Consider the following 10,972-nt stretch of genomic DNA (forward strand, 5'->3'; position numbering starts at 1 on the left):
CACTTCACTGTTTCACTATCTTCCATTGCTTTGTTGAATTCATTTATATAAAGCAGATAAACCAGGGACTTCTCACTATCTGCTGGCACTTGTGGTCTAATGATTAGGATTCAGTGCTCTCACTGCTGAGGCCTGGTTTCTTTTATTTTTTTTAACTTTAGACAGCACATAAAAAAAAAAGACATTTATTCAGCGTCATGATCAGACTATTATATTTAGCAATCAACAGTGTGGGTGCAAAAAAAAAAAATCTACATTAAAACCCTTTGTTGGAATGCTTTACACTTTACACAGAACAGAAACTAAAATAACCTGTTTTACAATTAGTCACAAGTACAGTCCTCGAGTTTTTTGCCCATACACATGCTGCTGCTGCTAAGTTGCTTCAGTCGTGTCTGACTCTGTGCGACCCCAGAGATGGCAGCCCACCAGGCTCCCCCATCCCTGGGATTCTCCAGGCAAGAACACTGGAGTGGGGTGCCATAGCCTTCTCCAATGCATGAAAGTGAAAAGGGAAAGTGAAGTCGCTCAGTCATGTCTGACTCCTAGCGACCCCATGGACTGCAGCCTACCAGGCTCCTCTGTCCATGGGATTTTCCAGGCAAGAGTACTGGAGTGGGGTGCCATTGCCTTCTCCACCATACACATGAGTATTGTCTAAAACATGTCTTCTTTGTAGCAGCTAGGCCCTGCCACCACTGTGCTTGGCTGAGTTCACAAATCTGTTGTAACCTGTAGCTTCCCTGTCACTTCTCTGGCTCTCCTCTCCTGCTAAGCTTTGTTTCCTGGCAGTAATTAGAACGTTCTGCCACTGCCATAGCTACTGCTGCTGCTGGAGCCACCATAGCCACCTTGGTTTCATGGTTTGGCAAAGTATTGGCTTCTACCACCACAGGGGCCAGAACTCCTGCCTCTAAAGTTTCCTCCTTTCATGGGTCCAAAACTTGAAGATTGATTGTTGTAATTGCCAAAATCATTGTAGCTTCCACCACCTCCAAAATTCCTTCCGTCATCACCAAATCCATTATATCCATCCCCACTGCCCCCATATCCACCACCACCACGGCTGCCAGCAAAGCCACCTCAACCACTGAAGTTTTCTCCACCCCCAAAGTTGTCATTTCCACTGAAATCACCTCCATGACCGCCACCAAAGTTTCCAGAACCACTTCGACCTCTCTGGCTGGATGAAGCACTAGCCATCTCTTGCTTAGACAGGGCTTTTCTCACTTCAAAGTTATGGGCATTCACAGTGTGGTATTTCTGAATGACAATCTTGTCTACGGAGTCATGGTCATCAAAGGTTACAAAATCAAAACCTCTCTTTTTGCCACTGCCTTCATCAGTCATGATTTAAGTTACTTCAATTTTCCCATACTGTTCAAAATAATCTCTCAGATGATGTTCTTCAGTGTCTTCTTTAATGCCACCAAAAAAATCTTTCTCACAGTTAAGTGGGCACCAGGTCTTTGAGAATCGTCACGCGAGTGTATGTTCCTCGGTTCTTTGTCTCATCACAACAAAGATTTGGAGTGACGGACATTAAAGCCCTCGGCGCGTCATAGCTCTCGGGTCTTGGACAAACCGTGCTACAGCTCTTAGGCAAATCTGTGTTACAGCTCTATTTTATTTAGAAGATAGCAGGAGAGTGAGAGAGAGAGAGAAAAGAGCGCACGCATGCGGGAGGGAGAGTCCATGAGAAAGCGCTTTGGCTCCTCCTTTTATATGTTTTTTCCTCCACCTGGGCCTGCCCTATGCAAATTGGGCTTAGCCAGGAGCGCTGTTTGTTCTGTTTGTTCTGCCTGAAGTCTTTACTCTGGTCCTCGGACCTTCCTTTGACCTTCCTTGTCTTTTAGCCACCGCCATTTTGGACTCCTTTTCCCTATTCTACCTACCTAACATTCCCCCCTCAAGAGATGGGAGGCCCAATTCTTTGGGAATAGGGGCGTCGAGGTCTTTCTGGCTACTTCCTGCTGAACTGGGACAGCGAGGGGTATTGGGCCTCCCTCTCTTGCTAGTCTCAAGCCTCAGAGTCCTTATAGTGGTGTCCAAGGGTGTGTGATATTTTCCGTGGTCAGCTGCAGTTTTATATCTTTGTTGAACTGGCCCTGCATGTTGTAGCTGGTTGACCTGGGCAGAGACAAAACAGGTTAGACAATTGGCAGTACATAGAATAATCATAATCATCATCAATATAGCATAACAAGGACTAGTAGGGACATTGGTCAATTTTAAATTCACATGGCCAGGATAGCTCAAGTCTCTCCTTGTTCAGGGATCAGAAGATCTATCTCCTGTCTGTCTTGGAGTACAGTCTCTGTCAAGCTGTGTTGGCTCCTTAGAGTTATCCTGAGAAATCTTATCCCCATAAACCAGATTTTGGGGGTGTTCATTAGAATCGCACTCATTGGTAGTTCTGAATAGGTATCAGATCTCCCAGGGGCTCACAGGTGTATCGAGCGTCCTCTTCTGTTTTCTTCCACGGCTTGACTCGTGAGTAATGAATCCAGGAGTCATGTCATGGTACCTTGACTGCTGTGGGGGTAGAAAGTATTACAGGGTAGAGGCCCTTCCATGTGGGCTGGAGTTGAGCCTTTAGGGACCCATCTTTCCAGACTTTAATTAGGACTTGAGTTCCTGGAGCATATAGTGGTGACTCTTTAGAATCTTTTGGTCCTGGTTCATACCCCACAAGCGTATATCCTGTTGGAATTGCCCAATGGCTATGGTATAAGACTGGAGGGTCTGAACCTCTGGATCTAGGAAGAGGTCATTGACATAAACAAAAGGTCTCCCATATAGCATCTCATAAGGACTAAGACCAACCTGTTCCTTAGGGGCAATGTGGGTACGGAGGAGAGCTATTGGTAAAGCCTCGTTCCATCCCAAGGAGGTCTCCTGGGTTATCTTTTTTATCACTGATTTTAAGAATTGATTGGCTCTTTTTACGTTTCCTGAAGATTGAGGCCTCCAGGCACAATGGAGATAATAAGTAATGCCCAATGCTTTCGAGACTCCTTGGGTGACCTTAGAAGTAAATGATGTCCCATTGTCACTTTGTAATGACCTGGGCAGACCAAATCTTGGAATGATTTCATGGAGCAGTTTTTTAACTACCTCCTCAACCTTCTCGGTCCGGGTGGGAAAGCCTTCAATCCATCCTGTGAATGTATCTATCATAACTAATAGGTATTCATACCATTGAGAAACTGGCATCTGGGTGAAGTCCATCTGCCAGTCCTCTCTTGGGTAGGCCCCACGTCGTTGGACGGGCTGGGCCAGCCGGGGTCTTTGAGCTCCTTGAGGGTTGTTTAAATTGGCAAGTGGGACAAGAGGAGACTACCTGTCTTATAGTTGTTTGGAGGCCTGTTCCTCTGAAGGAACAGAGTAATCTTTCTAGTAATCTTTGGAGGGCCTTTTCTCCTAAATGAGTAGTGGCATGTAAGAAGTTAACCAACTTCCATTGGAGGTTTCCAGGCAGAAAAAGGAGTCCCTCCTTTTGGAACCACCCCATATGATCTTCTTGAAAGCCCTCGCTCTTAGCTTTAAGAATCTCACCTTCAGTATATGAAGGAGTTTCTGGCAAATTAGTCTGTGGAACTAAGGTGGCAATCCCTATTAGGTCATGGTTCTGTAATGCTGCTCTCCTAGCTGCCTGATGAGCTGCTTGGTTCCCTCGTGCCACTTCTGTGCTCTCTTTTTGGTGTCCTTTACAGTGGGAGACTGAAACCTCAGTGGGCAGATGGACTGCCTCCAAGAGTCGAAGAATCTGATCACCAAATTTGATTGGGGGCCCTCGGGTGGTCAAGTGGCCCCTTTCTTTCCAAATAGCCGCATGGGCATGTAGCACCAGAAAGGCATACTTGGAGTCAGTGTAAATGGCTATTCTTTTTCCTGTTCCCAGCTCTAAAGCTCCAGTCAGGGCTATGAACTCAGCTAATTGGGCGGAAGTACCTGGTGGCAGAGGCTTAGCCTCTATGGTCTCAAAATTGGAGACTGCTGCATACCCTGCTCTTCTTTTTCCATCCAAGACAAAGCTGCTTCCATCAGTGTACCAGATTTCCTCAGGATTGGTCAGGAGATCTTCTGACAATCCCTCTCGGGGCTTTGTCCAGTGGTCCAAGGTTTCTAGACAAGAGTGAAAGGGGAGAGAGCCCTCGGGGGTAGGGAGGAGGGTGGCTGGGTTAAGAACCTCACAAGGGGATATAGTGAGGCCTGGGTTTTCCATCAGCATTACTTGATATCTGAGGATTCTTTGATCAGACATCCATAAATGGCATCCCCCATTTAGGAGTTGTTTTACTTGGTGGCTGGTAAAAATAATTAGTTTGCCCCCAAAGGAGAGTTTTAAAGCATCTTCTATCATGATTGCAATAGCTGCAGGATTTCGAAGGCAGGGGGGCCAACCTCGGGTAGTTGGATCAAACCTCTTGGATAAATAAGCTACAGGCTGGGGCTCAGATCCCAACCTTTGAGTTCACACTCCCAAGGCTATTCCCTCTCTTTCATGGACATAAAGTTGGAATGCTTTTTCCGGGTCTGGCAACCTCAAGGCAGGTGCCTGAGTTAAGGCCCGTTTTAGTGTAGCCTCTGCCTCCTTTTGAGGAGTTCCCCACATCAGTGGGATTGAATCATCTCGTCCCTTTAAGCTTTCATATAAAGGCTGGGCAATTAGACCATAATTGGGTATCCAGATTCTACAATAACCAGTTAGCCCCAGGAAAGCTCGCAATTGTTTTTGACTCGTGGGGGAGGGCAACTGGAGGATTCCTTGTACCCGATCAAGGACAGCCTCCTGGACCCGTGTGTAATCTGAACTCCCAGGTAAATGACCTTTGTCTCGACTATCTGTGCTTTAGCGCGGGAGATTTTATATCCCCTTCCTGCCAAGAAGTTTAGGACCTGAATTGCATGTTATTGGGCACTTTTCTCACCTGGAGAGCAGATTAGTAGGTCATCTACGTATTGTAATATTTTCCCATTAGATCCCAGGTCCAGATCTAGGAGATCCCGGCTAAGGGCCTGTCCAAAGAGGTGGGGGCTATCTCTGAACCCCTGAGGTAATACTGTTCAAGTCATCTGTTGGTGTTTTTCTCCTGGGGCTTCCCACTCAAAGGCAAAAAGGTATTGGGATTCTTTAGCCAGTGGTATGCAAAAAAATGCATCTTTGAGATCCAAGACTAAACCACTTGGCACTGGGTGGGATTTCTCCCAAGATTACATAGGGATTGGGTACTGTGGGATGGAGGGGGACTACAGCTTCATTTATGATCCAGAGATCTTGAACCATTCACCAGGTTCTGTCTTTTTTCTTTACTGAGAGGACTGGGGTGTTACATGGCGAACTGGTGGGGACCAATAGCCCACAAGCAAGGAATTTATTTATTAAAGGCTGTAGTCCCTCCCGAGCCTCTCTTTGGAGAGGGATATTGTTTCCGGTTAGGAAAGCGAGTGGGATCTCAGAGGACAATGATGACTGGTTCAGCTTGGTGGGCTCGTCCAGGAATCCCCTGGTCCCACACCTGGGGGTTAATTTTGTCTTCCCATAGTTTTTGATCCCTCTCTATTGAAGGTGTAATGGGTTCTTCAGTAGTAACCAGGAGCTGTAGAGCTCTGGGGGCTGAAAAACTTCCCATCACAAGGGTGGTCCCCAGTTTAGTGAGTATATCTCTTCCCAATAAGCGGGTAGAACGCTCAGGGACCACCAGAAACTGGTGGGAAAATATTTATCCATCCCAGCAACAAAGAAGGGCTAGGGTGAATCTTTTAGTAGTTGCTTTTCCTGTAGCACCCAAAATAGTACAGATTTGGGAGGAGAAGGCTCCGGAGTAGGAGATCAAGACAGAGTAGGCAGCCCCTGTGTCAACCAAGAAATTCTCGGACCTACCTGCCACATCCAGTTGCACCCTTGGCTCCAGCCTCCTGATGGTTATCCGTGACAGGCGGGCTGGCTGGAGTGGGCCACTTCAGCCCTCTTGAACCATCGTGAGGGTAGGCTTGGCGCTTGACCTTGAGGCTCTTGGGTCCCGAGGGCAGAGTGCCGCCCAGAGTCCCCGTTGATGGCATTTATGGCAAGGCGTTCTAGGAGACTTGTCACGGTTTGGACACTCTTTGGCCCAAAGCCCCGCCTGTTTACAGATCAGGCATTTATCTCGTGCCTTGTCCTTCAAGGACTCGGGGTTTGCCATAGGGCTTCTCTGGAGGGCGGCCAGCATCTGGGCATGCCTTGTCTCTTTCTCTCCTTCTCCTGGGCCTTGGCCTCCTTCTCCTGTTCTCCGTTATCAAAGATATTGGTGGCAGTCTGGACCATCTCATCTAAAGAGGCAGCAGGGTCCTGCTGTTGTAGCTGCTGTGACTTAATTCTGATATCTGATGCACACTGGGACAGGAATTTGTCCTTTAAAATCACCTGTCCCTCGTAATAGTCTAAGTCCAGGTTGGTAAACTTTTGGAGTGCCTCTTTTAGCCCCTCCAGAAAGGCAATGGGGTTCTCATTGGGCTCCTGAGTTATTGCTGAGACCCGGGCATAGCTAATTACTTTTTGTTGGGCTGCTTTCAGTCCTGCCTTCACACAGATTAGAAAATGATCTCTTTCCCAGATGTGCTCAGGGTCATTATAACTCCAATTAGGATCATAGGAGGGGACTGCAGTTTCCCCTACTGGGTATCTATCACTGGACATGTGGAGCCCTGTTGCATACCTCCGGGCTTCCTTTAAGACCCTGGTATGTTCAGGATCAGATAAAGTTTGACTAAATATGACCATGATGTCTTTCCACGTCAAGTCAAAGGCCAAGGTAATCTGTTGGAATGTATCTATATATTTCCCTGGGTCATCTGTATAGCTTCCCAGGTCTTGTTTGGTCTGCCTTAGTTCTAAGAGGGAGAAGAGCTTATGGACCCGGGTTGGTCCGAATTCTCCTCCAGTTTCAACTAAGGGACATACTCGAGCTGGCTTTTGTGGAGGAGGTGCTCCTGGATATAGGGGCACGTTTGGGAACGAGGAAGGAGCACCAGGCAACTCGGGATCTGTGGGAGGTGAGCCTTCACGAGGGGGTTCCTTTTCTTGGTTGCCTGTGCCTAACACCATTTTCCTAGTGGGCTCACTTTTAGGGCATACTACAATCCCATACTTAAGACAGAGTTCCTTCATATCTCTTAGTCGGAAGAAAATTTGGACATAGGGATCTCTGTCCATTTCCCTTGTCTTTTGCAGAATAATTCTAATTGCAGGATGGTATTATAATTTAAAGTTCCATCCTCAGGCCAGTGTTCCTCGTCCCCCAGTGGATACTGTGGCCACGCAGTGGCACAAAAGAGTTTCAAACGACTTCTCCTTAGAGCTAGAGGGTCGAACAGCTTCCAGTTATCAAGGATGCATCTCAAGGGCGTCTGCCGGGAAGTGGATGGTTATTTCCCATCTGGAAGACAGTACCTCTTTCTATTTTTACGGGTGGGCTTCCTTAGGGGTGAGTCTTTCTGAAGCTTATCCTACCCAGAACTGTTGCAACCTGAGAGCCAGGCGTCCCCGGGTCAGGGTGAAGATCCCCAGGCAGGCTGAGGCGTGACAGCCTCCTAGAGATCGAATCCCCCGGCAGGTCGAGGTGTGAGGGCCTCCCGAGATTTGGTTCCCTGGGCAGGTCGAGGCGTGACGACCTCCTGGGACCCCTGGGACTGGTGGATCCCCGAGCAGGTTGAGGCGTGACAACCTTTCGAAGACCGATCCCTAGGCAGGTCAAGGCGTGATGACCTCCTGGGACCCCCCGGACTGAAGTTTGGGCGTCCCCAAGATCTCCAGTGTGACGACTGCTGGGTAGAATTAAGGGGTTTGTAACTCATTGCTAGTTTGCCCACCGTGGATGGGAATAGATATGTTGTAAGTTCATCCTACCTAGTACTGTTGCAACCTGAAAGCCAGGCGTCCCCGGGTCAGGGTGCAGACCCCCAGGCAGGCTGAGGCGTGACAGCCTCCTAGAGATCGAATCCCGGGGCAGGTCGAGGCATGACGACCTCCTGGGACCCCTGGGCCTAGAGGATCCCCGAGCAGGTTGAGGCATGACAACCTTTCAAAGACCGATCCCTAGGCAGGTCAAGGCGTGATGACCTCCTGGGACCCCCCAGTCTGGAGTTTGGGCACCCCCAAGATCTCCAGTGTGACCAGTGCTGGGTAGGATTAGGGGGTTGGATATTATAGAGTATTTCCCTCCCAAGGCCAGCTATGTTCTGGTTGTCTCTCCAGAAGATTGTAGAGGCAACCTTGTGGGTCTGGATGGGGCTCAGGAAAAGAGGATGAAACGGGAGGGAAGCGGGCAGAGCACAACCTTTGAAAGAATGACATAGCACAAGGGTATAATGTAAACCAATTAAAATCAATTGGGTCCAAGATGACAAGTCAAATTCAGATCAGATCAGTCGCTCAGTCGTGTCCGACTCTTTGCGACCCCATGAATCATAGCATGCCAGGCCTCCCTGTCCATCACCAACTCCCAGAGTTCACTGAGACTCACATCCATCCAGTCAGTGATGCCATTCAAGTAAACCTTAATCCCCAATCTACAAGCCAAGACACACCCAGAGGTGGCAGGACAGCTCCAAGGCACAAGGTCACAGGTTCCCCAATGGCTGGGATGATCCTCTCACTTATTAGCATATGAATTCCATCCCTTCACAAAACCTAGCCAGGCCTAATACCTTGGCCCCAGCCCTTGCCCTTGGCAATGGTTCACACCCTGAAGAGTGGCTTCTCTTTGGATCCTAACAAATCCACCTCTTATCACTTTGTCTCTCAATGAATTTTTGCAATGAGACATCAGAGCCTGAGTTTCATTAGTTTTGGCCGGGCTTGAGTCCCAGGAGAGAGCTGAAGGACAGGAGGAAAAAGCTGTGGGGAAAACGTGCCAAGGAATCCGCTTCATAGCCCGCCGGAAATTTTGCTAAATATCAGACCGGTGCTCACAGTTTCATTGGTCTGATCCTTGGCACAGAGAAGAGAAAGGACAGAAGAACCCCCACCGGCTTGTGTAACAGCTACTGGGGCTCAGCAGATAGAGCCTTTGGGACTTGCTGAGGAGTAGCCTCTCCAGAGTCCCTCAATTGTGCCCCCTGCCGCCCGCCTGTTATCGGGAGGTTGAGGAAACAAGAAATGAGAGATTGTAAAGGTCCCTCCAGGCATAGCAGCGAGAACCTCTTACCTTAACCGGAGGTCTTCTGGAACCTGAGACTGGGCCATGTGAGCTTTCTGCTGAGTTCGTTTTTCGCTGTCCCGGTTTCCAGCACGATGGGCCTTCCCCTGCACTGGGTTTCTTCGCCTTCTGCTTCTATCGCGGGAGCTTCCCTGAGTTGGGCTCCTGCTGTGCTTGGCCTCTTCCGCGCGAAGGTTGTTTCAACCAGGTTAAACCCGAGTCATGGAACCTTAGATGTCACGCGAGTGTATGTCCCTCGGTTCTTTGTCTCGTCACAACAAAGATTTGGAGCGACAGACATTAAAGCCCTCAGTGCGTCACAGCTCTCGGGTCTTGGACAAACCATGCTACAGCTCTTAGGCAAATCAGTGTTACAGCTCTATTTTATTTAGAAGATAGCAGGAGAGTGAGAGAGAGAGAGAAAGAAAAGAGCACACGCACGCGGGAGAGAGAGTCCTGAGAAAGTGCTTTGGCTCCTCCTTTCATATGTTTTTTGCTCCACCTGGGCCTGCCCTATGCAAATTGAGCTTACCCAGGAGTGCTGTTTGTTCTGCCTGAAGTCTTCACTCTGGTCCTTGGACCTTCCTTTGACCTTCCTTGTCTTTTAGCCACCGCCATTTTGGACTCCTTTTCCCTATTCTACCTACCTAACAAGAATCTTCTCTTGAGACAGCCCTCTTTGGTTCCACAACTCTTCCGTCCACCTTGTGTGGCCTTGCATTCATGGCCGCATCCTCCTCCTCCACCGTGGCATATGTGACAAACCCAAAGCCTCTGGAGCACTTGGTGTTTGGATCCCTCATTACCACACAGTCTGTGAGCGTTCCCCATTGCTCAAAATGGCTCCTCAGACTCTCATTGGTTGTTTCAAAGCTCAATCCTCCGATGAAGAGCTTCTGCAGCTGTTCGGGCTCTTTGAGAGACTCTGATTTAGACATGATGGCAGTGGAGGCGGGGAAGACTTCAACGATGCTTTCTCTGCAGTGTCCACGGGCAGGAAGGTGAAGCCTGGTTTCAATCTTTGGTTGAGGATCTGAGATCTTGCTTCAAGCCACTCCTGGCCAAGGCCACCCAAGGTCAGAAACAGAATTAGAAGTAGAGCTTGAAGATGTGACTTCATTGCTGTAGTTTCATAAGAAAATCTTAATGAAGGAGGAGTTGCTTTCTGATGAGTGAGCAAAAGAAGTGGTTTCTTGAGATGGAATCTACTCCTGGGGAAGATACTGTGAAGATTATTGAAATGACAACAAAGGACTTAGACTACAATACAAATATAGTTTCCCTGGTGGCTCAGATGGTAAAGAAACTGCCTGCAATCCAGTAGACCCAGGTTCAATCCCTGTGTTGGGAAGATCCCCTGGAGAAGAAAATGGCAACCCATTCCAGTATTCTTGCCTGGAGAATCCCATGGACAAAGGACCCTGGTGGGCTACAGTCCATGGGGTCACAAAGAATTGGACACGACTGAACAACTAACATACACACACCAACATAGTTGATAAATCAGTGGTTTGAGAGGACTGACTCCAGTTTTTAAAGAAGTTCAACTGTGGGTAAAGTGCTATCAAACAACATTGCAGGCTAGAGAAATTGTTCTTGAAGGGAAGAATCATTTGATGCTGCAGACTTCATTGTTGTCTTATTTTAAGAAACTGTTGAAGACACGTCAAACTTCAGTAGCCACCACCCTGGTCAGCTATCAACGCAAGATCCTCCACTAGCAAAAATATTATGACTTGCTGAAGGCTCAAATGATGGTTAACATCTTTTAGCAATAACATATTTTTATT

General features: G+C 48.2%; 1 pseudogene; it reads right to left on the reverse strand.

The window, feature by feature from the left end:
- Positions 1-638: 638 nt before the first annotated feature.
- On the reverse strand, positions 639-10,503 carry LOC102416241 (annotated as a pseudogene).
- Positions 10,504-10,972: the final 469 nt, after the last annotated feature.

The sequence above is a fragment of the Bubalus bubalis genome, chromosome 11 (assembly GCF_019923935.1).
Source record: "Bubalus bubalis isolate 160015118507 breed Murrah chromosome 11, NDDB_SH_1, whole genome shotgun sequence".
In the NCBI taxonomy this organism is placed as follows: domain Eukaryota; kingdom Metazoa; phylum Chordata; class Mammalia; order Artiodactyla; family Bovidae; genus Bubalus; species Bubalus bubalis.